This window comes from Helianthus annuus, chromosome 9 (assembly GCF_002127325.2).
Source record: "Helianthus annuus cultivar XRQ/B chromosome 9, HanXRQr2.0-SUNRISE, whole genome shotgun sequence".
Taxonomy (NCBI): Eukaryota; Viridiplantae; Streptophyta; class Magnoliopsida; order Asterales; family Asteraceae; genus Helianthus; species Helianthus annuus.
Window position 1 is genome coordinate 62,069,231 of NC_035441.2, and position 25,121 is coordinate 62,094,351.

Genomic DNA, 25,121 nt, shown 5'->3' on the forward strand with positions numbered 1-25,121 from the left:
TTACATTGAGATAGATGGTAAACGGGCAACAAGTTGCGCCACTACCTCTTTTTGAATAGCAAAACTATGCATGACCCTTTGAACTCGACTAAGTAGGTCCACAACCTCTGGCGCCATCAGATTGTAAAATACCCTTACATAAGTGCAAATAACATGTCAAGCTCATTTAAGTAAAATCAATATACATCAGATTCATTTCACAACTAATGAAATGTGGACGACAAAATAATTAAAATACCCCCAAGTGAGAGCACATAATAGAAAACAAAATCTAATTTTAGTTAAACCAATATACATCAAAGGTTTAATTCTAATGATTTAAAACTACATAATCAATACCTTCCAGACATAAACCAAAACAACTAATTAAGTTTTTTTTTTTCAACTTAATTCTAGAATCCAAGAAACACATTCTTTAAGCAATTCAAACCTTTGATGCACAGCTATATTCAACAACACTTCCATTTTGTCCTTAAATACAATGGCACTTTCCTTGAGTCTAAAAGATCCAGCACACCCGCAATGCTCCGCCAAATGTGCAGCTTTAATCTGATTGCATTTTAAACAAACCAAGTCCTGAAGATGACAAGTTCGTTCTCTTTGGCGCGCTATCTGAAGAAGACTGGCTTCCATCATCTCACGGTCGTAAGGTTGACCACATTCTGGAACACTACATCTCCATTCTTGACTCAGTAACGCACTGTTTTCACGCAAGTCTATGTCTCTACAGTCATTACAGTAGCTGTCGAAAGCATGTTACAAGAAAACAAATTAGGAGTGGCGAAATGAGTGGTTAATTACGCAACTAGTAACTCTTCAATATGAGTCAACAACTTCAAAGGATTTGTACAGTTTATTGATGAGATTTAAAATGATTTGCATGCTACTAATTAAGCTAGCATGTAAATATTACATTACCTGCAAATCACGTTTGGTAGAGTAAAAAAAATCGAACACTTTTGAAACTGTGCCTCTGAAGCAAACTCCCTTACATGCACTAATTTTAACAGATTCTTTTTCATGATCTGCAGTTTGTTTCAGGCATTGAAAAAATATCAACATATGCACAAATAATAATAGTTATAACAAGGTAGCCCATATACAAAAACTTGACCAAACCCATACCTGAATTTCAGGCTGCACATTCTGGTCAAGTTCAAGAACAGCACACACATGTTTAATGAGCTCAAGTGCATGAGATTTCCCTTTTTCTCTCACCTGAAGAACAATAGCGGAAACTATTTTCAATAGTTTATGTGTGAAGTAAGATTCAATCTGTAAAATATATATAAAAACACACGAGTTCATGACTTAAATTAACCAGCATATGTGTAATCTACACCGATACTACACTTATTATTTAAAGTTACCTGCTTGTTCAGTGACGCTGGACTGGAATGTTTCAGCAGCTGCTGCAGTAATTGATGGAGTGCATGAGTCGTCATCCCTTACGTTCGCTCGTTTACTGGCTTGATCTTGCGCAAATTTCCATGGCAGGTACAAAAACTCAGAGACTATCAAAGTAAAGTGATCCTGTAAAATGATATAAAAAAAAGGATGAGAAATTGGCCTGTAATAATCCCACCTAAACCTTATTGGCCATTAATAATCCCACCTCAGAATATTCCCCCCACCAGTCCCACCTTTCACCTATTTTTCCTACAATGGTCCACCCGTTAAAAAAACTTAACGGAGTTAAGCTTTTTTCCAAATTACAAACAGATTTTTAGGGCTTTTGATTAGAACGACGATACGAGTCCATTAATGTAAAACTTGCCTCGAAACGGTGCTCCAAACGATGAAAACGGTGCTTCAATTCGGGTGTTTAAATTTCCAATTAACCAAAATCAAGTCACTTGGAGCACCATTTCGAAGTAAGTTTTACATCAGAGCCGGCTCTGGGCCCGGCAAACCTGTGCCGACGCCCGAGGCCCAAAATTTCAAAGGGTCCGAAATGTCTTTATAGGCTTGTATATATTTATTAAATTATATATTTAGTATATTCATCCGTTTATTATGCAAAAAAATACGGTGGTGGAGTGGCAAAAACCATCTCAAAATAATGTAAAGGGCTCAAGTTCAAGTCTTTGTATCATCACTAAGTTTTTATTTTTGTAATTCATTTACTCTTAACCATAATTTTGGGTCCAGTTCTTTTCGTCGCCCGAGGCCTAAATTTTTTCAAGAGTTTTCAGGGACGGCTCTGTTTTATATCAATGGACTCGTATCACCGTTCTAATCAAAAGCCCTAAAAATATGTTTGTAATTTGGAAAAAAAGCTTAACTCCGTTAAGTTTTTTTAACGGGGGACCATTGTAGGAAAAATAGGTGAAAGGTGGGACTGGTGGGGGGAATATTCTGAGGTAGGATTATTAATGGCCAATAAGGTCTAGGTGGGATTATTACAGGCCAATTCCCAAGGATGATCAAGTGGTATAGGTGAGAAACATATAATTGTATGTTGATGATAAAAAAAATTGTCAATTACCTGAGTCTCCTTAGGCAGGCTGTCTGCAATATTCCATCGCGACACTATATCCACCGGGGAATCGTCGCTTGTTTGATCTGGTCTAGATTGAATTCCACCATAGTTGTACTGTAGCGATAGGGTAAAATGAGAATTTTTCATTCCACTCAAATAAAGGGAGTATCAAACGCTGATATAAAGGCACAAATTAGCTAACCTGATCCATGAATAGCAGTGAATGCCAAAATTGCGTGGGTTCAAGATCAATCCACTCAAATAAGGTACTGAAAAAAAAAATAACATAAATGAACTTACAGTTTCTTTAAAATTAAAATAGAAAGCGAAGAACCAACCTTTTTTGTAGAGTTTCCAGTAAAGAATCACAGTAAGTTTGGGCAGCATTTAAGTCGGCCTTTCCGGTGTCTAATATCACTTTCGAATAATTGGCGAATATGATCGTAGAACCCGAATTTCTAAATTCACGTAGCAGTAGTGCAAGAACCTTATTCATGGCCTTCTGAAGCATTCGAAGAAGAGCTGGATCATGAAGTTTTGACCGTGGACTGAATCACAAGACAAAAAAAGTCAAAGTAGAAATACTAGTTAATAAAGTCAACAACGGGAAGTAGTAGTAGACAGTAGACCTGTAGTACCTGCAAAACCATCTGTATACATGCTGCAACAACTCATCAGCAAATATGTTTCCTGATAACATTGCATCTGCAACGCATCTTTGAATCAATGCCCGGAGGGCACGAAATGCGTGCACACATGGTGTGGCCTCATCCAAATCTGACAGTTCATCTGATCCCAAAGTCAAATCCTCGTCAAACTCTACTAGCAGGGCAGTAACAGCCAGCTTGTGAATCTGCATGCATTAGGAAATTACTTACGAACCTTGAATTTTTTTTTTATATAGATTAAAGTTTACAACAAAAAAATTGCAGACCTTTAGCTCAACTGTGACTTTCCGATAAGCACCGTCACAAATAACAACAGGTTGATTGACCTGTTCCCAAGAAAAAAACAATATAACTATCAGAAAGCGACAGATATTTGCTTGATAGTTTATGTTATTCTGACACAGACCTCATCAAAGTAACAAGTTTCTTCTTCATTATCCCCTCCAAGGTCTGGAATTCCATTATCTGATACCCAGAGCATCTGCAAAATATTATAAAGAACTCGATACGTAAACTAATGGGTCTTATTCTCAATAATAGACGCTTAAAAGGGTTCAAAGAATATGAACAAGAAGTCCAAAAACAACAAGTCATATAGCACTAATCATATTTTACTAAGAATGAGATTGTATTTTTTTTTTTTTTTGACAGGTGAACTTCTAATGGTGACCATTGTCACATCCGCACATTGCGGACCCTCTACAAGAACGTGGGCCCAGATAGCAGGGCCAGCGCTGGGTTAACCAGTCTTGGGTCGAAGGCTTTCCCCCGAAACCGTACTACCTCCACACGATTTTACTCGCTGGAGTAACAGCCGGATGAAAACCGGAGTGACACTCAGGATCAAACCCTCCTCGGTAGGTTTTTCACCATCATAGCGCACATGTCACACCCATTTGCCTTTGCCGGGAATCGAACCGGGGTCTCACAAGGAAACACCCGGTCCAACAACCAACTGAGCTATAGGGGTGGACAAGAATGAGATTGTATAAAAGTGAATCATAGAGAACCTGTTTTTGGTCACGCAACACTCTTGCAAAGAAGATATCTGCTGTTTGTATACGCCAATCTAGTTCAATATTGCCTACTGGAACCTGTTTAAATTGAATAATCATAAACTCGTGAACCCAAAAGCCGAAATGCAAATTACATAACTAAAAACTAGAAATTACATGAGAATATCTGGAGAGAGAAATTTTTTCATTCAACCAACGGGATGATGTAGCACAACGACGCATCCCAATTTTTGCAGCTACAATCTGCCAACCAAGAGCCTACATAGAACAAGAGAGTACAATTAACGACCTGTATCAAAAATTAAAATAAAAGTCAGCTTGTACCACTAGTTAGTTACCGGATATTGACTATCACGTGCATTTGAATGAATGTTCACACACGGGAAATCATCAAGAGCCCGTATGCCGGACTTCACTGAAGCAACATTTGGGCACTCAACTACAGCAATTGCAGGCCCGTGAAGCTGAGATCTGTGAATCAGTTATAAGTTAAAAAAAATAGAAGAAAAAGGTTAACCCATTTTCGCTTAATATACTCTATTGATGATATATACATGATGGAATACCTGAATTCACTAATTGCTCTCTGTAAGACTTTCTGAGCATCCTTAGCGATTCCGACATAGTCCACCTGAATATTTCCACACATGACAACTTGAAATAAGACTTGCTTAAAAAAATGAGCATCTGATTTTAACATACGCATAACAATACCTTAAAAGTGAAAGCATATCTAGGCACGGGAGGTTTAACTGATAAAGCGTGGCAGGCTTCACGGAACTGTTTCTCTAAAATATGTGGTGATAACTCTTTATTCTGGACAGGGGTGACCATCACCGCATGGATGGTTGACCGTGAAGGAAAATATACAAGATAAATACCCCGTTGATCAGATATGCTGAAAAGAGAAACGGATAGGTACAAAAATTAAATAAAAATGTTATATATGCCAATTAACAAACAAACAAGCTAATAAAAAACGGCTACTTACCTATGATATAAGTAAAAGAAAGAAATGGACGATGCTAAATAAGAGCACTCGGTAGTGGTTTTCATATGCAACTCACTTAAACTCCATCCGTCTTGTGCATTTCGTTTCTTAACTGATTTACCAACTTTACAAACACATCCTATCTGAAGAATGAAGTTGAAATCCAGCCCTACTTTTGTTTCATATATCCCCTGAAATGTAATTAGACAAGCAACATATAACATGCAAGTTTTGGAGAGTAAAAAAAAATAGAGTGACATCAATCGCATCTGTTATTTAATCCATAGTTATTAAAGACGCTAGGCGTACTCAAGGCGCATAGGTCTCGCCTGGGGCCTAGACGCAAGGCGCAAAAAAAGCGAGGGCCTGATAAAATAAAAGCGCACAATGAAAAAAAAAAAAATAAAAATATATTATGTATTAGAAAACTAATAATATTCTACAAATAAAATTAACAAAAACTTATTATATAACATTTAATATCCTCTATTTAGTACCAAAAGTTCTAAAATATTAGTGTATTGGTGTAGAAAAGTAGTTTTCCTTAGATAAAAGTAGAAATTTGGCTGGAGTCTTGCTGGAATAGAGAATTTGGTTGGAAAAGGAATCAAGGAATCACGTTAAAATCTAGGCGCGAATCATCACTTGGAGAATTAAAGCGCAATTGCCTTGACTCAAGGCGCAATTGCCTCGCCTTGCCAGAAAAATGGGCCTAGGCGCAAGAGGCGATGGCTTTTAACAACTATGATTTAATCTATATACTGACCTCCACTTCAGGATCTGCAAGGTGAGCAGCAAGTTTCCTGCTTTCTGTCCTAAATTGATCTTCATCAATTACTACCTACAAAGTGTACAAACCAATAAGCATCGTAAATTACTAAATTTATCAGATTTCGACGTTTAATAACAAAATACCTCAATTAAGTTATAGGGATTGTGGCCATGAGGAAGAATCTTGTTCACTAGTCTTCCGGGAAACTCTTCGGTCACTGGAGCTTTGGAATTTAGGTAAAATACTCTGGGAACATTGATAAGAACTTTATGCATGGTTCCATCCACAACAACCCATGCAAAAAATTGTCCATTTTGTGAACTTGGAACAAGTTGAATTATCTGGGCAAAAAAAGAGACTTAAGGGGGCATATTGGGTTAAAAAATAAGTCTAAAATGCGAAAAAAAATTACAAACTCCATTACCTGCCAGTGGCTGTCTATAAGGGCTAGTTCCTGCCTTGTAAAAACTGAACCGACCCCAGTTCCCTGAGCCCGTCTTGTATTTGCCACACCACTAGGGATACCAATAGCTCCATTTCTTTGATTAGATTCATCCAAAGTGCCCAACCTGTCAATGGGTCAATGTGGGTTGTGTTTTATTTCTATTGGGTCAAATGAGTCTAGACTAAAAGGAAGTTGATTAAATTCTCACATAGTGCCCAACCTCCAAAATTGTCCTTTTATCATAATTAATGACTGAATATTTTGTATTCTTTCTAATAAAAGACTAACTGACTCGACTAGTTTCTACCCGTTTAGACGCATTACCAATTTGCACGTGCTAAAGTACCTTTGTCTCTTCTTTTTTTCACGAACTTGTTTCCACTTTCTTTTTTTTTGAATCAAGCCATCCTTGGTAATCCAAGTGTCTGTCTATATCTTCGATATCAACATCGATGGCTTGTGCTGATGATGCCGGCAGATTCCCACTATGATCACTATCTATTTTTTTCTTAAATGAATCTCCTTCACCACTTGACTTACGTTTAGTTTCGTATGAACGGGCAATAGGTCTAGGTCCAACACCAGAAGATTTTCCATTGCTTCCGAAATCCTCCATATCCGCAACGTTTTGTTCATCCGGGTCATGATTTTCTCCGATTGCATCATTTTTCGGGTCATCTTTATTTATCTTGTTCACTGAACTAAAAAAATCAACTAGTTTTCTTTGCGTCATTTTGTCATCTTTTTCACGAACCTTCTTGTACAACCAATCAGGATGAACTACTCTTGGAACAGGGTTTGAAACCTAAACAGAAATAAATGTTTACATGCCAGAGAAATGCAGTACTTCATCGAATGTTTATAAGAAACAGTATACCTTTTGCATTGCTGCAGGAATGGTAATGATTTTCTGTATAGCAGAGCTAAGCCGTTGTTTGTAATATGACCAGTCAATAATAGATCGAATATCAAAGTCTAATGAGATTTTGCACCACTTTTTCAAATAGAACTTCATAAGCTCTGTGCAAATGTAACATGTAAGACATGTGTACTTTTCAATTTAGAGAGTTCAAATGTAATGGCCTCGAGTTTTACCTGCATCGGTTTCAAATATAGCAACAGGAACAGCGCGTTCGCTCACCGGGTTACCCTGTTCTCATCAAGATTGACATTTGAAGAATGATAAGCTTTTAGATAAAAAAATAGACAGAAAAAAAAAACACAAAACAGATATAGTAAGTATATATGAAAGGAACAAAGTCAAGCAAGAATGCAGATTCTATTAACTGTAACAAAGCAACTCAACAATTATTTATCTTAGATTATCTCGTCTTTTAAGCTTGCAATCGTATTATGGTTGATTTCTTCACATTATTTATATAATCAACTTTACAAAGGAAAACCTAAAGATAATTTCAATTCCAACATTTTGCAAGTAACACAAACACATCCAGATTAGCCAAATATAATGCTTAGTAAGCATTATATGTTTCAATTCTTACTTGTTACAATTGTTAGTGTTAAATTGCTATATACATAAATTTAGCATGATATTAAAATTACCGATACCCACCGCGATAACCGATATCTCAAATATCGGTCCTTGACCGATATCCAATATTTTACCGCATTAACTACTTAGATGCTTACCCGTGGTTCACGTGCAACAACATATTGGCAACGTAAGCCTTTATCTTTAACCATAGTATCACCAAGAAAATCAGCAAGACGCCTTGCTGTGGTTACTGCACATGATTTCTGTTCACCATAATCAGCTAAAGACTTGCTCATAGTGCTCGATTCTGATATGTAATCAAGCAATTCACTGTCTGCAATATCCTTCCCTTGATTCTACAATATTTACCAATCAGTGATTAATATCAATATATACACACACACACACACACACATACATACATATAACAAAGTCGTAGTAGAAATATGATTACATACATCAAGAAGATCAAGCCAACGATTTGCAACAGAAGCAACTACAGAATAGCATTCCTCTAAGGTAGACCCGTGAAGAAATTTCTCAAAGAGCTCGGCCTGAAAACATAAGCATATCAAAAGTTATGTGAAAATACGTCGAAGCATAAAGAAGTATTAAACAAAAACCATTTGGTTAAACAAGTTTATTAGATAAAAATAGTACTTGGAAAACTTTAATGTGCTTTAGTTCACCCCGCCTCTTTATCTCAAAACCTTTAAGCTCGGCAAGGGTACCGTCTTCATTAAACACAGCATATCGCTTCTTTAACAATATTCCTTCTTCTTTAGAAGCAGGAAGAATCATAGCCTACATTCATAAACAGAACAAGAAAGCTAAAAGTTAATAACATGACTAATATTTCACCTATTTACCTTGTATGGCCCGTCCACTTCAAATTCAATCGAGCATTCCTCACGTTCTGTGTATGTTCGGTTGATAGGATCTACGAGAGTCTGATGAAAATAAAAAATGAGGACTATACTCAATATAACAAAGATATAAAACCCTTAAGATTTAACCGACTGTTGTATAAGCTATAATAAAAGTATAGAATCCATCTAACCTGATATTGTTTATTTTTGTTGTTTTCAAACACATCAGCATTGAGCATAACACATGGATATGAGATTGTTAGCTTCTTCTTTGGGTCTCTGTAATGAAAATTTTATAGATGGTGAAAAATTACATCCTAAAACGTTATGCCACATCAACAAATCACAAAATGATATACCATAAAATTATACCTAAAGGTGAAATTCTCAGGGAATGACCCTGGCAAAGCACACCATATACCATCTGTGTCTAGTTCCAACGGTCTTCCGATCTTTTTAATGAGTGAATGCGCATTCTGGATTATTTTTGCTCCGGTATATGTAACAACTCCTGCCATTTCCATTGAATACCATCTTGCACCTCTGCAAATAAATCTTATTTGTGAAATAGATAACAATTTTGAAACAAAAAATGAGATTAAGTGAAAAGAGCATACTTGCGCATGACATATCCGTAGAAAGAATTCAGAATACATTTGTGAGCGAGTTGTAGTGAATCATATAGAACCACCATATCCTACAATATTAATAGACTTATAGTTATATACCACCACTTACTACACAAAATATTGGAATACTAAAAAACAGATGCAGTAGAGATAAAGTTTACTTGTGCTTCTTGGATCTTTATCGGATTTCCGCTAGCTTTTGCTTCCGACAACCTACCTTTTTATTGAGTCCTTTGTATTCATATCTTCTATCACGAAAGCTTTGAACAACAAAGTAACATGTTATTATCTCATAATACATAAACGTAAGTATAAAAAATGAAATACATATTAATACAATAATGTTATGTGTTTAAAGAATGAAAAGTTAATTAAATTCTTACCTTCGAACAGTATCAACATAAAACGGGTTTTCGCGCATGCATATGCCTGCTTTTCGAGTTTCAGTGACGGGCTTCTCAAGCACTCGCTTATAGGCCTGTGGTGGGAGCAGAAAATGTTTTGATTAGATCAGGAAAACAAACAGGTCAGCTTGGTGTATAATAGATGATATCATGTCACATGTAGTGAGGTAAGTTTCCGATATACCTTTTGACAGTATTTCTTTAGACGTTCTTTCAGCTTCAACTGTTGGTCCACTTTCGGCAGATCTACGAATGGTTTTGGTGGAAGCCCATCAACAAACTCAGATTCAATTTGCCTCTTAATATGATAGTAATCACTGATATCCAATTAACTTAATTAGTAAACTTCCATTAGAGGGAGGCAAGTAACATGTAAGCGTAAAGTATATTAACGTACCTTCTCTTTGCTGTGTATGTTTCTCCACGCCACTCCCATTCAAGATTCCTAAGACAAGTTTTACCCGGACGGTTGAAATCACACGCAGTGCAAACCTCATTGGTAACTACTGATGGTGGCTGGCATTGCACAAAAGTACAGCTTTTTCTGTAACTAGCAAATTCTATTATAATACACAATTTCATTTCTTAAAAATGATTCATGTGCAAACCTGAAGTCTGTTTGTCAAAATAATGTTGGGATACATTGCAGCAACATCTAGATGATAGATAAGGGGGTATTCTTCTCGTGTAGGTTCATCTCGTAACGCGATAAGCTGAACAACGTAAAAAATAATAATAAACCATAGCAGAGGTAAGTAAATTGTTAATATCTTTTAAAATGTTTACGATGAGTGTGACAATACCTTTTCCATGATGGCATTTTTTACTTCATCGTAGTTTGAACCGTCTTCAAGCTCCATCTTTCCCTCCACATTAATAGCATATTTAAGGTCACGATCAAGGTTTTCAATAAGTTGCTGAAATTGGAGACATGAACCAAGCTTTAGTTAGCTAATATTTCAGGCAAAAGAATCACATTAAAGTCTGGCACAACGTAAAATATTTTACTAAAAATACATATCTTCAACTTGTTTATATTTGATGGTTTAAAAATAAGAATAATAGTAACCACTACAATGTTGCCAGATTTGATATTTAAAACGTCGTATACATAAAATGAAAGGTGGCAAGATGAGCGGGAAGGGTCACCGGTCAAATCATAAGTAAATTGTCGTGTCTATTCCAAAACAAATATAGACGGTGTGTCTAAGAAGATCGACAGCATACGTTGAAAGCAGATGGATCGAGTTTAAAACTAGTTAGAAGGTCAGATCTGAAAACACCAGTTTCAAGGCACTCCACATGGCCACCAATGTACGTCTCACTCTCAAGAAGACGATTATTATAAAACTTTTCCGGTTCAGCTTGGTGCTTATTAGGACATACGACATTTGCCTTGTATGCCTGCATGCATATTAAAGAGCAAAACATTAGATTAAACGTTACAAAATACGTGTTTTAATATAATGAAAATACAAACGCACCTGGACCATGAGAAGCATTTCACAGAGGGTCCCGCTTCCTTTACGCAACACTTCATCGGGAGTGTTAGACAAAAATAGTTAAATGTGTATTTATTGTATCTATTTATTTGTGTCCTTTAGTGTTCTCTATTTTTTGTATATATAGTCTCTGGCTCCCAAAGGTTGGACCAGTGAATTCACATTATCAATTATCACATGGTATCAAGAGCTTGACTTTCCCCCTTCCTCTCTCCTTCTTCCTTCGGTTCTTTCCCCTTTTCCCTTTCCCCTTTCACCATGGCAGCCTCCTCATCCTCTTCTGACTCAACCATTCTGATAGGACTCTACCTTGTCAGCGGGTTGACCCATATGGGTCCAACGGATCCTGGTTCAATTACCTTGACCCAGTCAATGAAAAACAAAGATTTAGGGCTGAATTAATGGGGGGTTGACTGCTATTGTAGTGAAAGTCAAGAACGAGTCAAAGGGCTGAATTTAGGGGCTGAAGTTTAGGAAGTAACTCTTTTATTTTTCATTTAAGTATTTCATTTCCTGTTCTAGTTTTGATGTCTTGTTTAGTTTGATTACCTAGTGTTTTTGTATTGGAGATTAGCCATCTCGAATCAGGCCAACTATCTTATTATTTCAATAAATCAGCCCTTTATTTTCCGGTGTCTATCATTTGGTTCCATTGCCGGGAAACCTGATGGTGCAGACCCGAAGCAACCAGATTGGAGGCAGCGGAATTTTTTATGATTCAATCGCTGCACGATTGGAGATCATTTCAGAAAAACTCGATTCCTTGTTATCTCTGAAGAATGATATTGCAGCGATCAGGGAAGCTTGGCTAGCAAGACAAACACAGTTAACCAAGGAACCTGAGGATGAGCTTAACGGACCACTCCCAGGTCCGGTCAAAGAGGAAGATCTTGATAGTATCAACGAAGATCGATTTGAGCACGTCTTGGAGGGTCAATCGAAGATCAGCGACCATGTCTTGGGTGGTCAATTGAAGGTCAGCTACCATGACTTGGGTGGTCAACTGAAGATTCGCGATGGTGTTTATGCAATCAGAGGCAGTGTTCGATTGAAGGTAAGAGATGGCGTAGAAAAGATTTGGTTAACTAATCATCCTATGGCTGTCCATTCTTCTACTAATGGTGACTACAAGGTTTGGGTTAACGATCATGAAAAGGTTGCAGTTCATAGATGGAAGCAGAAAAAGAAACAACTGTTGATGGCCAAGGAATTTGTTATTGACTGCAGTCCCAGTTTCACTTCTTTTCGACTTGAGGACAAGTCGTTTTTCCGGGCGGGTAGTATTGATAGGACTCTACCTTGTCAGCGGGTTGACCCATATGGGTCCAACGGATCCTGGTTCAATTACCTTGACCCAGTCAATGAAAAACAAAGATTTAGGGCTGAATTAATGGGGGGTTGACTGCTATTGTAGTGAAAGTCAAGAACGAGTCAAAGGGCTGAATTTAGGGGCTGAAGTTTAGGAAGTAACTCTTTTATTTTTCATTTAAGTATTTCATTTCCTGTTCTAGTTTTGATGTCTTGTTTAGTTTGATTACCTAGTGTTTTTGTATTGGAGATTAGCCATCTCGAATCAGGCCAACTATCTTATTATTTCAATAAATCAGCCCTTTATTTTCCGGTGTCTATCACATTCCCATGAATTCCCTCCTCCACATGTTAACAATTAAGCTATCTTCCACCAACTACTTGTTTTGGCGAACCCAGATCCTCACTGCCCTCTCTTGCCAGGACCTTGTCCCTCATGTTGACGGTTCATCCACTGCCCCTGAACCGATGATAACTCAAGGCGAGAAGCTGATTGCTAACCCGCAATATGCTGGGTGGCTTGCTAATGATCAAAAGACCATTATGATACTCTATGCCTCTCTCTCCGAGGAGGCGATTGGTGAGACTCTTGGGCTGTCTAACGCCTGTGCTATGTGGCTTGCACTCGAATCGGTGTATAGCAACTCATCCATTGAACGTGTGCAGAACCTTCGTGACAAACTTCGCCATCTCACCAAAGGGTCTTCCTCTGTCTCTGATTTTGGGAAAAAGTTCAAATATATTTGTGATCAACTCGTTGCGGTCGGTCAACCAGTTGATGAAGCTGACAAAACCCACTGGTTTCTTTGTGGTCTTGGCTCCAACTTTGAAACCTTCTCTACTGCCATCCGAGCCTCCAAACCTACCCCTCTGTTTCGTGACCTGCTTGTTCAAGCCGAATCACATGAGTTGTTTCTGCAGTCCCTCCATGGTTCAACCCCTCCCCCTGTTGCATTTTCGTCTTACACTAATCGCAACCCCAAAAACAATCGTGGCCGTGGCAATCGTTTCATTCGTGGTGGCGGTTCTCGGGGTCGTGCCAGGGGTCGCGGAGGCCGCGGTCCTCACTGTCAGTTGTGCCGTGTGGATGGGCACTATGCCAACAATTGTCCCAACCTATCTGAATTTGCCCAGCGGTCTCCGTCCTCCCCATCCGATTTGGCTAAAACTTTTCATGCCCAATGCCATGTCACAAGTTCTGGTCCTGATTGGGTAGGTGACACAGGTGCTACTGATCACATGGCAAATCCATCTGTCAATCTAAATGATGCTGCTCCTTACACAGGTGATCATAAAGTAACCTTTGGTAATGGAAAATCTCTACCAATTACTCATGTTGGTCATTCCAATATTTCTAAGGATATAAAATTAAAAGATGTTCTGATGGTTCCTAACCTTATGAAAAATCTTATATCTATAAGCAAGCTTACGACTGACAATCATTTGGATGTTTTGTTCTCTCAACCTTATTTTTATATTCAGGACCGCACAACCAAACAGGTGGTGGCCCAAGGTCGATGTGAAGACGGTCTATATGTGTTGCATACGGGTCCTCAAGCTTTTTTCTCAATCTCATCAAGGCCTCCCAAAGCATCTTATGAATTGTGGCATTCTCGTTTGGGACACGTTTCCTTTGATACTATTTTATGTTTAAATAAAAGTGGGTCGTTGAACCTCACCTCTATTTTGCCAAAACCAATTGTTTGTCCTTCTTGTGAATTGTCTAAAGGACAACGTCTACCATTTTCTCTTAATGACAGTCGTTCATCTTATCCTTTAGATTTGGTTCATTGTGACTTATGGGGCCCGTCTCCGGTCTCCACCATTGAGAATTATAGATATTATGTGATTTTTGTGGACGACTTCTCGCGTTTCACGTGGTTTTATCCACTAAAACATAAATCTGAATTTCCCACTATTTTAGCGACTTTTATGCGGTTCTCTCAAACTCAATTTTCACGGAAAATTAAAATCTTTCAAAGCGATGGAGGCACGGAGTTTGTGAACCGGCGTGTAAAACAATTATTTGATGACAATGGTACCTTTCATAGACTCTCATGCCCGTATACTCCCCAACAAAACGGGCGAGCCGAAAGAAAGCATCGACATATTGTTGAGACTGGTTTAGCTCTACTTTTCAATAGTCACGTTTCTCCAATATATTGGGAACATGCATTCAGCACTGCGGTTTTTATCATTAACCGCCTACCTACTAAAGTATTGAATGACAAATCACCATTTGAGGTTCTCTTCTTCAAGAAACCAACTTATGACAACTTTCGAGTGTTCGGTTGTCGTGTATATCCTTATCTTCTTGATTACTCAGCACACAAGTTGGCTCCAAGAAGTTTACCATGTGTCTTCCTTGGATATTGCACTCAATATAAAGGGTTCAAGTGTCTTGACCTAGACACATCTCGAATTTATATAACTCGCCATGCTCGTTTTGACGAGCACACCTTGCCATTAAAGGGGGATATCTCCACTGTGGATTTCTCTTTACTTAGTTGGCACACCTTTACCGATATATCCCTTCCTACACCACCTCCTAAATCACCTCCTATATCTACCCATCAACCAAAACCGCCTTCCACTCCTTGCACTTACTGTGCTGATCCAGACCATCCCCAACTCCACTCCCCCATTAACCAGGCAACCCAAATTCCTACGGTTGAAGTCCAAAACGAAGCCCAAACTCCACCCACCTCTCCTGTCGATAACTCTCCAGTCCAAATTTCTATAGTTGAAGCCCAAAACGAAGCCCAAGATTCAACCGCCTCTCCTGTCCATATCACCCCAGCCCAAATCGTCACATCTCAAGATCACACCTCTACCACAAATGAGTCTGCCCCCTCAAATTCTCTCCACCAGATTCCTCCTAACACAAACGTACACCCTATGATTACCCGTGGTAAAGCTGGCATATTTAAACCAAAACATCTTGCTAACCTCACTCACCTTCATTCTTCTAATCTTCACATTGCTCTCTTTTCCCAAACTGAACCAAAAGGGTTCAAATCTGCCAGCAAACATGCTCACTGACTTGACGCCATGCATAAAGAACTTTCCGCACTTCAGAATAATAATACTTGGACTCTTGTTCCGCGACCCAAGAATCAGAATGTTGTCGGGTCAAAATGGTTGTTTCGTACGAAATATCGATCTGATGGATCTATTGATAGGTACAAGGCTCGTCTTGTTGCTCAGGGTTTTAGTCAAATGCCCGGCCTAGACTACTCTCACACGTTTAGCCCTGTTGTCAAAGCTTCAACCATTCGGGTTGTCTTATCGCTAGCTGTCATCCATGATTGGAAACTTCATCAGCTTGACGTCAATAATGCTTTCCTTCATGGTCATCTCTCCGAACGCGTATACATGGAGCAACCACCGGGCTTTGAACACCCACATTTTCCTACGCATGTTTGCTTGCTTAATAAGGCCCTTTATGGGCTCAAACAAGCGCCCCGGGCCTGGTTCCACCGTCTCAGCAATTATTTACTAACCTATGGTTTTGTTTGCAGCAGGGCTGATCCGTCCTTATTTATATATAAGCGTGGGTCGCATGTTATGTATCTTCTTGTCTATGTGGATGACCTGATCCTAACGGGTAATGATGAAGCCATTATGGACAACTTTGTCAAATGCCTTCACCAAGAATTTGCTATCAAAGACCTCGGCAATCTAAATTACTTTCTTGGTCTTGAAGTGACTCGAAGTGCTGATGGTCTCTGCCTAACCCAGTCGAAATACGCTCATGACATCCTTGCTCGTGTGGATCTCCTTGAGTGCAAGCCTGTTCACACTCCTATGGCAGCACACGAGTCTCTTACGGCCACTGGGGACTTGCATTCGGATCCAACTTTATACCGTTCTTTGGTTGGGGCTCTCCAGTACCTCACAATTACTCGCCCAGACATATCCTACGCTGTGAATCAAGTCAGCCAGTTTCTACAGGCTCCCACCACCACTCACTTTCAGCTGGTCAAACGCATCCTTCGCTATGTCAAAGGCACAATTGCATTTGGATTGTCTTTTAGCAAGCCTGCAAAAACTGCCATACTTGGGTATTCTGATGCTGACTGGGCTCGATGTATTGACACCAGACGCTCCACCTATGGTTACTCAATTTTCTTGGGTGGGAACCTCGTTTCATGGAGTGCTAAGAAACAACCTACTGTTGCTCGCTCAAGTTGTGAATCTGAATACCGAGCTATGGCTAACACTGCTGCTGAAATTGTTTGGCTTACTCACCTTCTACGTGAGCTTCATGCTCTTCCTCCTGATCGTCCAACCTTACTATGTGACAACAAAAGTGCTTTATTCTTGACTCAGAATCCTGTCTCTCACAAGCGTGCTAAACATATTGATCTGGATTATCACTTTATTCGAGAACTTGTCTCCTCTGGGAAGTTATACACGTGCTTTGTTCCGACCAAGCTACAGGTTGCGGATATATTCACCAAAAGTCTTCCTCGATCCCAGTTTGAAGTCTTTCGTGATCGTCTTGGGATCCGTCCGCCACCGTTCCGCTTGAAGGGGGATGTTAGACAAAAATAGTTAAATGTGTATTTATTGTATCTATTTATTTGTGTCCTTTAGTGTTCTCTATTTTTTGTATATATAGTCTCTGGCTCCCAAAGGTTGGACCAGTGAATTCACATTATCAATTATCACAGGGAGTCATTGGTATTATAGTTGCAAGGGAGAATATAAAGGGATGAACATAAGTCATATACAAGTAGTATGTTGACACAGCATCAGATACTGAATAGGATGCCATCATCTGAAATAATAATTATGAGTTTTCCAAATATAAACATATAAGAATCATAATCATGATGATAACAAGATCATTTCTACAAATTGTGTACCTGAGGCTTTTCAATTGCGAAACGAACCATATCTTCAGGATTTACCTCCAGTGGGTCATAACCAAGTTTGGCTTTCGTGACAGCCTGGCATCATAAAAAGGAAGGATCTATTAAAGCATAAAAACTTATCGGCATATGAAATCTATGCGAGTTTGTGCAACAGTGCAAGCAAATCTAAATATGAACCTTCAAACCATGGCTCCCTTGAGGTAGATAACTATCACGTTTGACCCATGCGAAACAGTCCAAATGGCACGCAAATTTAGCACAACATTCACCTTGAATTTTGTCACACTGAAAGCCTAGCTCCTGCAGGCAAAAAAGATTAAATAGTTACTGTTAATAGTAAATATATAAAGGTATAACCATCTTTGATTTTATAGAAGTGTGCAACATACATCATTCATTCTCAACCCATGATGAGCTGCCCTGTTTTCCAAAAACGGCCAGTCGAAAAAGTCTCCATTGTATGTGACGTAAATACCAGGCTTCACCTCTCTCATACGAGAAAACCACAACTTGATCAGTTCTTCCTGCATGAAAACAGAATTTTAGTCGTTAAACTCTAAAGCATTAAATTTAAATGTGAATTAATATTGAGAAATCACACCTCGTTCTTGACGTTCGTCACTTTAAATTGTCCTTCAAACTCAGGTTTTGGAGTGTATTCCAGATCCTCTATTCTTCACCAACACACTAACAGCAATAACACAAACAATGAACAAAACACAAACAATGAACCTAGATGACAGTGATGTGTTCACCTCTCTATTGATAATAAGATATCCTCGACCATCAACCATGTATGAGATCATCATAACTAAATCATACTCAGCATCCGGGAATTTCAAAGGAAGCTTAGTGGTCTCTATATCAAATGCGCAAACATGAACTTCGGCACGTTGGAGAAGATCATGCCTCCTTTCTAAAGTAACTCCGTCACTTGACACGTTAACATCATACCACAGCCCGGATCGTATATCTGATAAATAGATTTCAGAGTGAAAAAAGTGACATATACAATATTCAGGCACTTATTATACATAGGCATATGTGTACTATTTATCTCACCATTGTCAATGGCAAAGCGGACATGGTAAGGCACGTCATACTCCCTTAGATCAACAATGCAGTCCATACAGTCTTGGATCCGCTCGTAGCTGCAAACTCAAGAGCAAAATCATATCATAACTATAGCAGTAACATAAATAAATCAGAAAGAGGAGTGCGGTTCATGCCTTTTTCCGGCCGCATAAATGGACTCATACGCCCGTGCATCATTAGACTTTTCTTTATTTCTTTCAACCACATGCATGAGGTCACTCTTTACTTGCATCAGTTGTTGTACGGTGTCAAACGATATCTTTAGGTATGTGTTTTGTAGTCCAGAAAGATGGTTTTTCTGTTGTTATAATCAAACAAGTTTGACGATATGAACCTACTGTAACCAGTTGAGTAAGAAAACCACGTATGAATCCTAATATAATGACTTATGGACTTACAAGATCAAGGTCCTCTTTTTCCACTATTTGGATGTCTGCGATTTGCCCTTGGTATCGCCTTCTTAAATATGCATCAACATCCAATCCCATCTTGTCCTAAAAAATTTAACAGCAAGACCTCCTTCAGTACAGTTATAGGAGACTGTTGTAAAAATCGGTATGAATCGCCTAATAATCGGTAGTTCACTGATTATATTTCACCTAGTCGGACCAAAAATACGTAAAAACTTTGAAGTATTTAAAAAATATACTTATTAATCCAATCCGATTAATATGTTTATAAAAAAAATTATATATAAAACTTTGAAAATTTAAAAAAAAATAGACTTAAATTTTCCGATCCGTGTTAACAGCGATTAACCGCAAGTATGTACCCCACGGCTAGACTAGCACCTAGCGATTTTTACAACCATGATAGGAGATTAAATACAAAGTAATCCACTAATTCCATACTCGCATACATACCTTTGTAAAAATAAGGTCTGAACTTGTATTTGACTTTAAACGTGGTACCATCCTTTAATCAAAATCAAATCAAGTTTAAAATCAAATCACACACACAGTAGCCTCAAAAACAAAATATTCTAGACCTAATTATGCACATACCTGACGAACAAAATACAGATCGACACAACTATACACGTTCTGCATATCCGTGTCCTCCCATGACGACTACATAAATTATCCAAGAGCAAATGAGTGTTCAACAACTGATCAGTTTTATTTTTATAAACACAATTGCATGATCATCATATTATTAGAACTAATAATTACTGATTAATATGAACAACTGTTATATATGAAGTGAGATTAGGGCAACAGAAGTGTACAGTGGTGAATGTGAGTAGCCATCCGAGACGCTTTTCGCCTTCAGTGAAGGCGTCGATACCGAACTTTGACTCAAGGTTTTCATCAATGAACTTTCGCTTTTTGGAGATTTTGCGATCTCCTTTTCTTCTTCGAGTGTCGTCCTTCATTTTTGCAGGTTTAAAATGAGATTTCAATTGAATACAAAAACCCTATCCTATATATATGAAGATGAATGTTTTCCCGCGTTTTGTAAAGATATCTTTGTTTTATTTTATTTTATTTTATTTCTAAAACCGCTAAATCCACTCTTAAATTAAACCAAATCAATCGATGAATTAAAACTTGACCTTGACCCGTTTTCTTTACCCGTAACTCTAGGTGCTCAAAAAGTTGGGTTTATAACTGATCCATACATGAGAAACTAGTTTTCGTTCAGTTATTCGTAACTGAAACCGATTTCTAACCAATTCAAGAGAAATCGGTTGAAGTTAGAAAAAAGTTGTGGTTTAGAGTAAGAATCAGTTACTAACTTGTAACACCCTAGTGTGAAAACAAGACTTACCTATTTAATTAGTAGCGGAAACCCGGTCCCCAAAATTTGTGTTTATTAATACACATAAACAATATATTTTCCAACTAAAATCTTTTAAAGAATATCTAGGTATTACACTTCTTTCATTTTAGGTGATATTTGTAAGCTGCTTTATCACGTATAATTAAAACTTTAGACCCGATCTTCTATCTCTAAATCAATTTCAAGATCTGTGAACCTGATGATATCGTCCAACATAAATTGAATTAGCAAAGCTAAGACCACACGATGTGGGCGTTTTCCAATCAACGCCCACACTCCCACACCGTCCCCCGCGTTATTTACGGCGTTGTTAATTGGGCTTGGGATTCTTCACCGGCGTTGAGGGCAAACGTTGCACGACGTGGACGCGCTTTATTGGTTGATTTAAACTAGCCGTTCAACGGCTAGTTTGACCCTAAAAAAACTTTTTTTTAAATTATACATACTAACATATTTCACATTATTTTTTACAAAACCACACACTCCATCACTTCCCAACTTCTCATCTCTCTCCCAATTCTTATATAATTGCAAAAAAAAAAAAAAAATTGGAAGGCTCCAATTTTTCTTCTTCTTCGTCGTCGTCGTCTGAGCTTAACGATTTAATTCAATTCATGTCAGACGACAAGGGACTGGCACTCAGAATTTCAGCGGTTTAAAAGGTGGTTCAAACTATAATGGAAGACAAAGGTTTCTCCTTGAAACCCAAGAGCAGAAAATACATAGTATGTGACCGAGTCACCGCAGCTTTTGAGGAATACCATAAGGCATAAAGCCTAAGGGTTTTAGGATAAATCATCTAAGGTTAGATGATTTGTAAATCATAGAGTAGCTGTGGCACGAATAAGGATGAGGATTTAGGATAGAGTTTTTAAGTCTACTCATGTTTGGGTCCTAGGAAGGTTATAGACCAGTGGCGGATCTAGAAGAAAAATTCAGGGGTATCCCAAATTTTTTAGCGTACATTCATACAATGCAATTTTTTTTTATTGTACACTCATATAATCAAATACACAATAACAACTAAAATTAGTAACTAAACCCTAACCTAAAATCCAATTCGGTATCTTTTGTGCTAGAATACCTTTGCTCAGATAGTGATGGATCCAAAAACTTTTAATCGGGGTTCGTGACATAACTTTAGCCGAATAATCATTAGTTGGTTTGTTTATTCACCGATAATTTCCTTTTCTTATAATCTAGTATTAACTCTACCCTTTTTGTAGTTATTATATGTTATTTGTATTTAACAAATCTAACGAAGCTTTAACACTATAATCCACCTTTAACTCTACTGTTTTTGTTGTTATTAAATGTTATTGGTATTTAACAAATCAAACTAAGCTTTAACACTCAGTTAGACTTCTAATGATTTTATTAAAATTACATCTTGATAAAAAAAATCTAAGATAAAAAATAGAATAAACGATATTAAATAGTATACGTTAACAAAATAAAGTAGTAACCTATTATATTATAGATTTATAGTAGAGTAATCAAAAAAACTTAATTGGTTTGCTACTTTTTAAGACTAACACAAAATACGTTAAAAAATAAACATATCAAGAAACAATAAACAAACTATAAAAAAATAAAGTTGCTTTGACTAAGAAATGTATTGTCAGTCAACTTGTGTTGTACTATCTTTTTCCAAACTCCATAAAATAAATATTTAAAAAACTAGTACTAGTCATCTTCTTTTTATAACCAGAGCTTCTCACCTAGATAATAAAAAACGCCACTATGATGATATGATTGATATCCACTTCTAATCTACTATCTTTCACTTTTTTTTTCTCCCATGGTTCTGTGGATGTACTTAGGGGTATCCTAGTATTAATTTGATCACTGATATATAAAACAGAGAAAAAAAAAGTCACTTCGCCAAGAAAGTTGAGGGGTATCCCGAGCTACCCTGGGATAGCCATAGATCCACCCCTGTTATAGACTATGTTTAAGGCATACTAATAACCTAATTCCCTATAAACAGTGCTCTGATACCAATCTGTAACACCTCAATCGCGTAATACAACAATACGCGGCGCAAATATCGGGGAGTCACGTTACAAATTGCTCACAATCGAAAACGAAAGGATGCGAGTGGTCGTCTAGGATTTAGCACGTTGCAAGAAGTCATGGCCGCTCTTAGACAATTGGCTTATGGGACGGCTTCCGACATTATGGATAAATATATAAAAATGTCAGAACGGGTGGCGAGGGAAAGTCTCCATTATTTTTCAACGCGCGAATGACAAGCCATCGATCGCTGCTATAGTCACTTCACGGCGCCAGTTTTCGATTGAGACTTCGGGAGCTTTCCTATTCCAAGTGTTATTGTTGAATAGGAGAATCAAGCGACAGCGACCACTGAAGAGCGGGCTAGCGCTCCACTGAACAGCAAGCTAAAAGAGACTCTTGACCACTGAAGAGCTGGCGTTGACAGAAAGTATTCCTAGAAAGTATTACATAGCAGCGTGGCTAGCTCAGGTTCCCGTAGGTCGACTTTGGCGATCTAAATCGATGATGCTTCCTGGCGCTATACGCGTTAGGCTCAGAAGCATGCCTGTAAGTGGCGTTAGGAGATGGACGAGTTAAAGCAAGAAATCTTACTCAAGAAAGTGTTTATTTATTTTTGGGAGTGTATTATCAAACTATATTTAAAGAAAATATTTGAGAAACCTTCATTTGGTGATGTACAACAACTTTTGGAGGCTCATGAAGAGCGACATAGTTTCCCTGGGATGAGCGGTAGTTTAGATTGTATGAAATGAGAGTGGGAAAATTGTCTAACATCGTGGCCGGGCAACATAGTAGCGGATGGCATAAAAAACCGGCTATGATGCTTGAAGTGGTTGCATCTCAAGATCTTTGGATTTGGCATGAATTCTTTGGTATGCCTGCCAGAAATAACGAATTAAATATTCTTAATTAATCAACCATCTTCAACGACTATATGAACGGTGTTGGATCATAAAAAATAACACCCATAAAAAGAAATCAAACATCTATACTTACTAACATTTAATGTTAGATACTTACTACCATGGTTAAAAAAGAAATCGAACTCATGACTAGTTCGTCAACTGCATTCAAATATTCTTGAATATCATCTTTTCCCACATACTTATGCTTATAAATCCCCCCTCTCATATCCAAGAGTCAGAAATCATAACTATATTCATTAAAAACACAAATTGTGCATTACTCATGCTCGTACTTTAATAAGTTAAATAACAATATTCTTAACTACATACGCTAAACAATATATTCTAAACTCTTATTTTAACACACAAGTACTAATACAAACAACTTATACAATCGTGCCAATCAAAAATGATTCTACTAAGCTATCCAATGAAGTTCAGAAATAATCATTTAACATTTCTACGTTTCATGAGAATTTGACCCATATGACCAATGAAATACTACACAGATACATTATACATCTGATATTGAGAAATTGACCTACGCGGTCTTTAAAATCAATGAACAACATGGACTTTCTATATATATATAATCTAATAAGCAATATTACGTGCTCGTAACCTTAACAAAATCAAAACTAACGACGGTGCCCGAGAAATCTTAAAAAATCTAGGCCCTGGGCGACATAAAAACCGGGCCCAAAATTGTGGTAAAGGGAACTTGAGATTTCTACATCATCTTTAGATGATTTTTGCACTCCACTACAAACATTTTTATGTATAATAGGCAGATGCATATATTATATATATAATTTACTATATATATAAAAGTTTATAAAAACCTTTAAGGCCCTTTAAAAAATTAGACCTCGGGCGAAGGCATGGGTTGGTCGGCCCCGACTAACAATACATACCAAAGTGGATATAAACCACTCACCTTTACTTGTAGGAAAACATGATATTTCTATTGTCAATTTAGTCATGTCCACTCCCAAACTTTTGTATACCTTCTCGCGTATGGATCGTGTATGCAGACTTTTTTTGTAGCCGACATGCAACGAGATCCACATATGTAGTTGTGTTCAATTTTGCATCACAAATGTTTCTCCTGTATCGGATTACATATACAACTACATTAAACTATCCATGCAACACAATCAAGTTCCTAATTTTCGCACAAACGAACTGTTTCAAACTGACCGGTGTCAAAACCACACTTACAAACATCTGAACAGAATTTCCTATAATAAGATTAAAAACCCATGTCTTAGGAAGTTAGTGTCCAAATTCAGCCGACTCCAACGGTCGGATATCCTGGAACAACTCATTCTTTACGACTACATTTTCTATACCGAAAATCCAAACAATTGCGATTTGAGCTATAAAAATCATACCTCTGAGGCATATTTCGCAGTTCCAACAGTTGGATGTTAACATATATATGTTAGGAAACTACTGAAAAAAAATTGGACTCGATCCAACGGTTGGTTTTCTAGTGACAGCCATTTCTTTTAGACCATGTAAAATGAAAACGATCACATTAACCAATCTAGCTTTTTGACATCTATAAAAGACTTCTTCAACGTGATATTGCTATTGTCAATCTAGGCCCGTCAACTCCCAAGCTTTCGTATACCATGAAACGACAATGACGAAGATGATAATTAAAAATTGTACTTTTTATTAATGTTTTTTTAAGTTCATGTAATTTTTTATTAATGTTATTTCTCTATTTTATATTAACTAGGGTTTAAACCCCGCGTTGCCGGGCGTAGGTCGTAAAAGCATGATAAATAGTAAGCAAACAACAAATAAAACCGAGAAAAATTGTAAAACAAAAATGTGAATTTATAATGTCG

The 25,121-nt window shown here is 37.7% G+C and overlaps 1 pseudogene; it reads right to left on the reverse strand.

The window, feature by feature from the left end:
- Positions 1–226: 226 nt before the first annotated feature.
- Positions 227–19,931, reverse strand: LOC110877911 (annotated as a pseudogene).
- Positions 19,932–25,121: the final 5,190 nt, after the last annotated feature.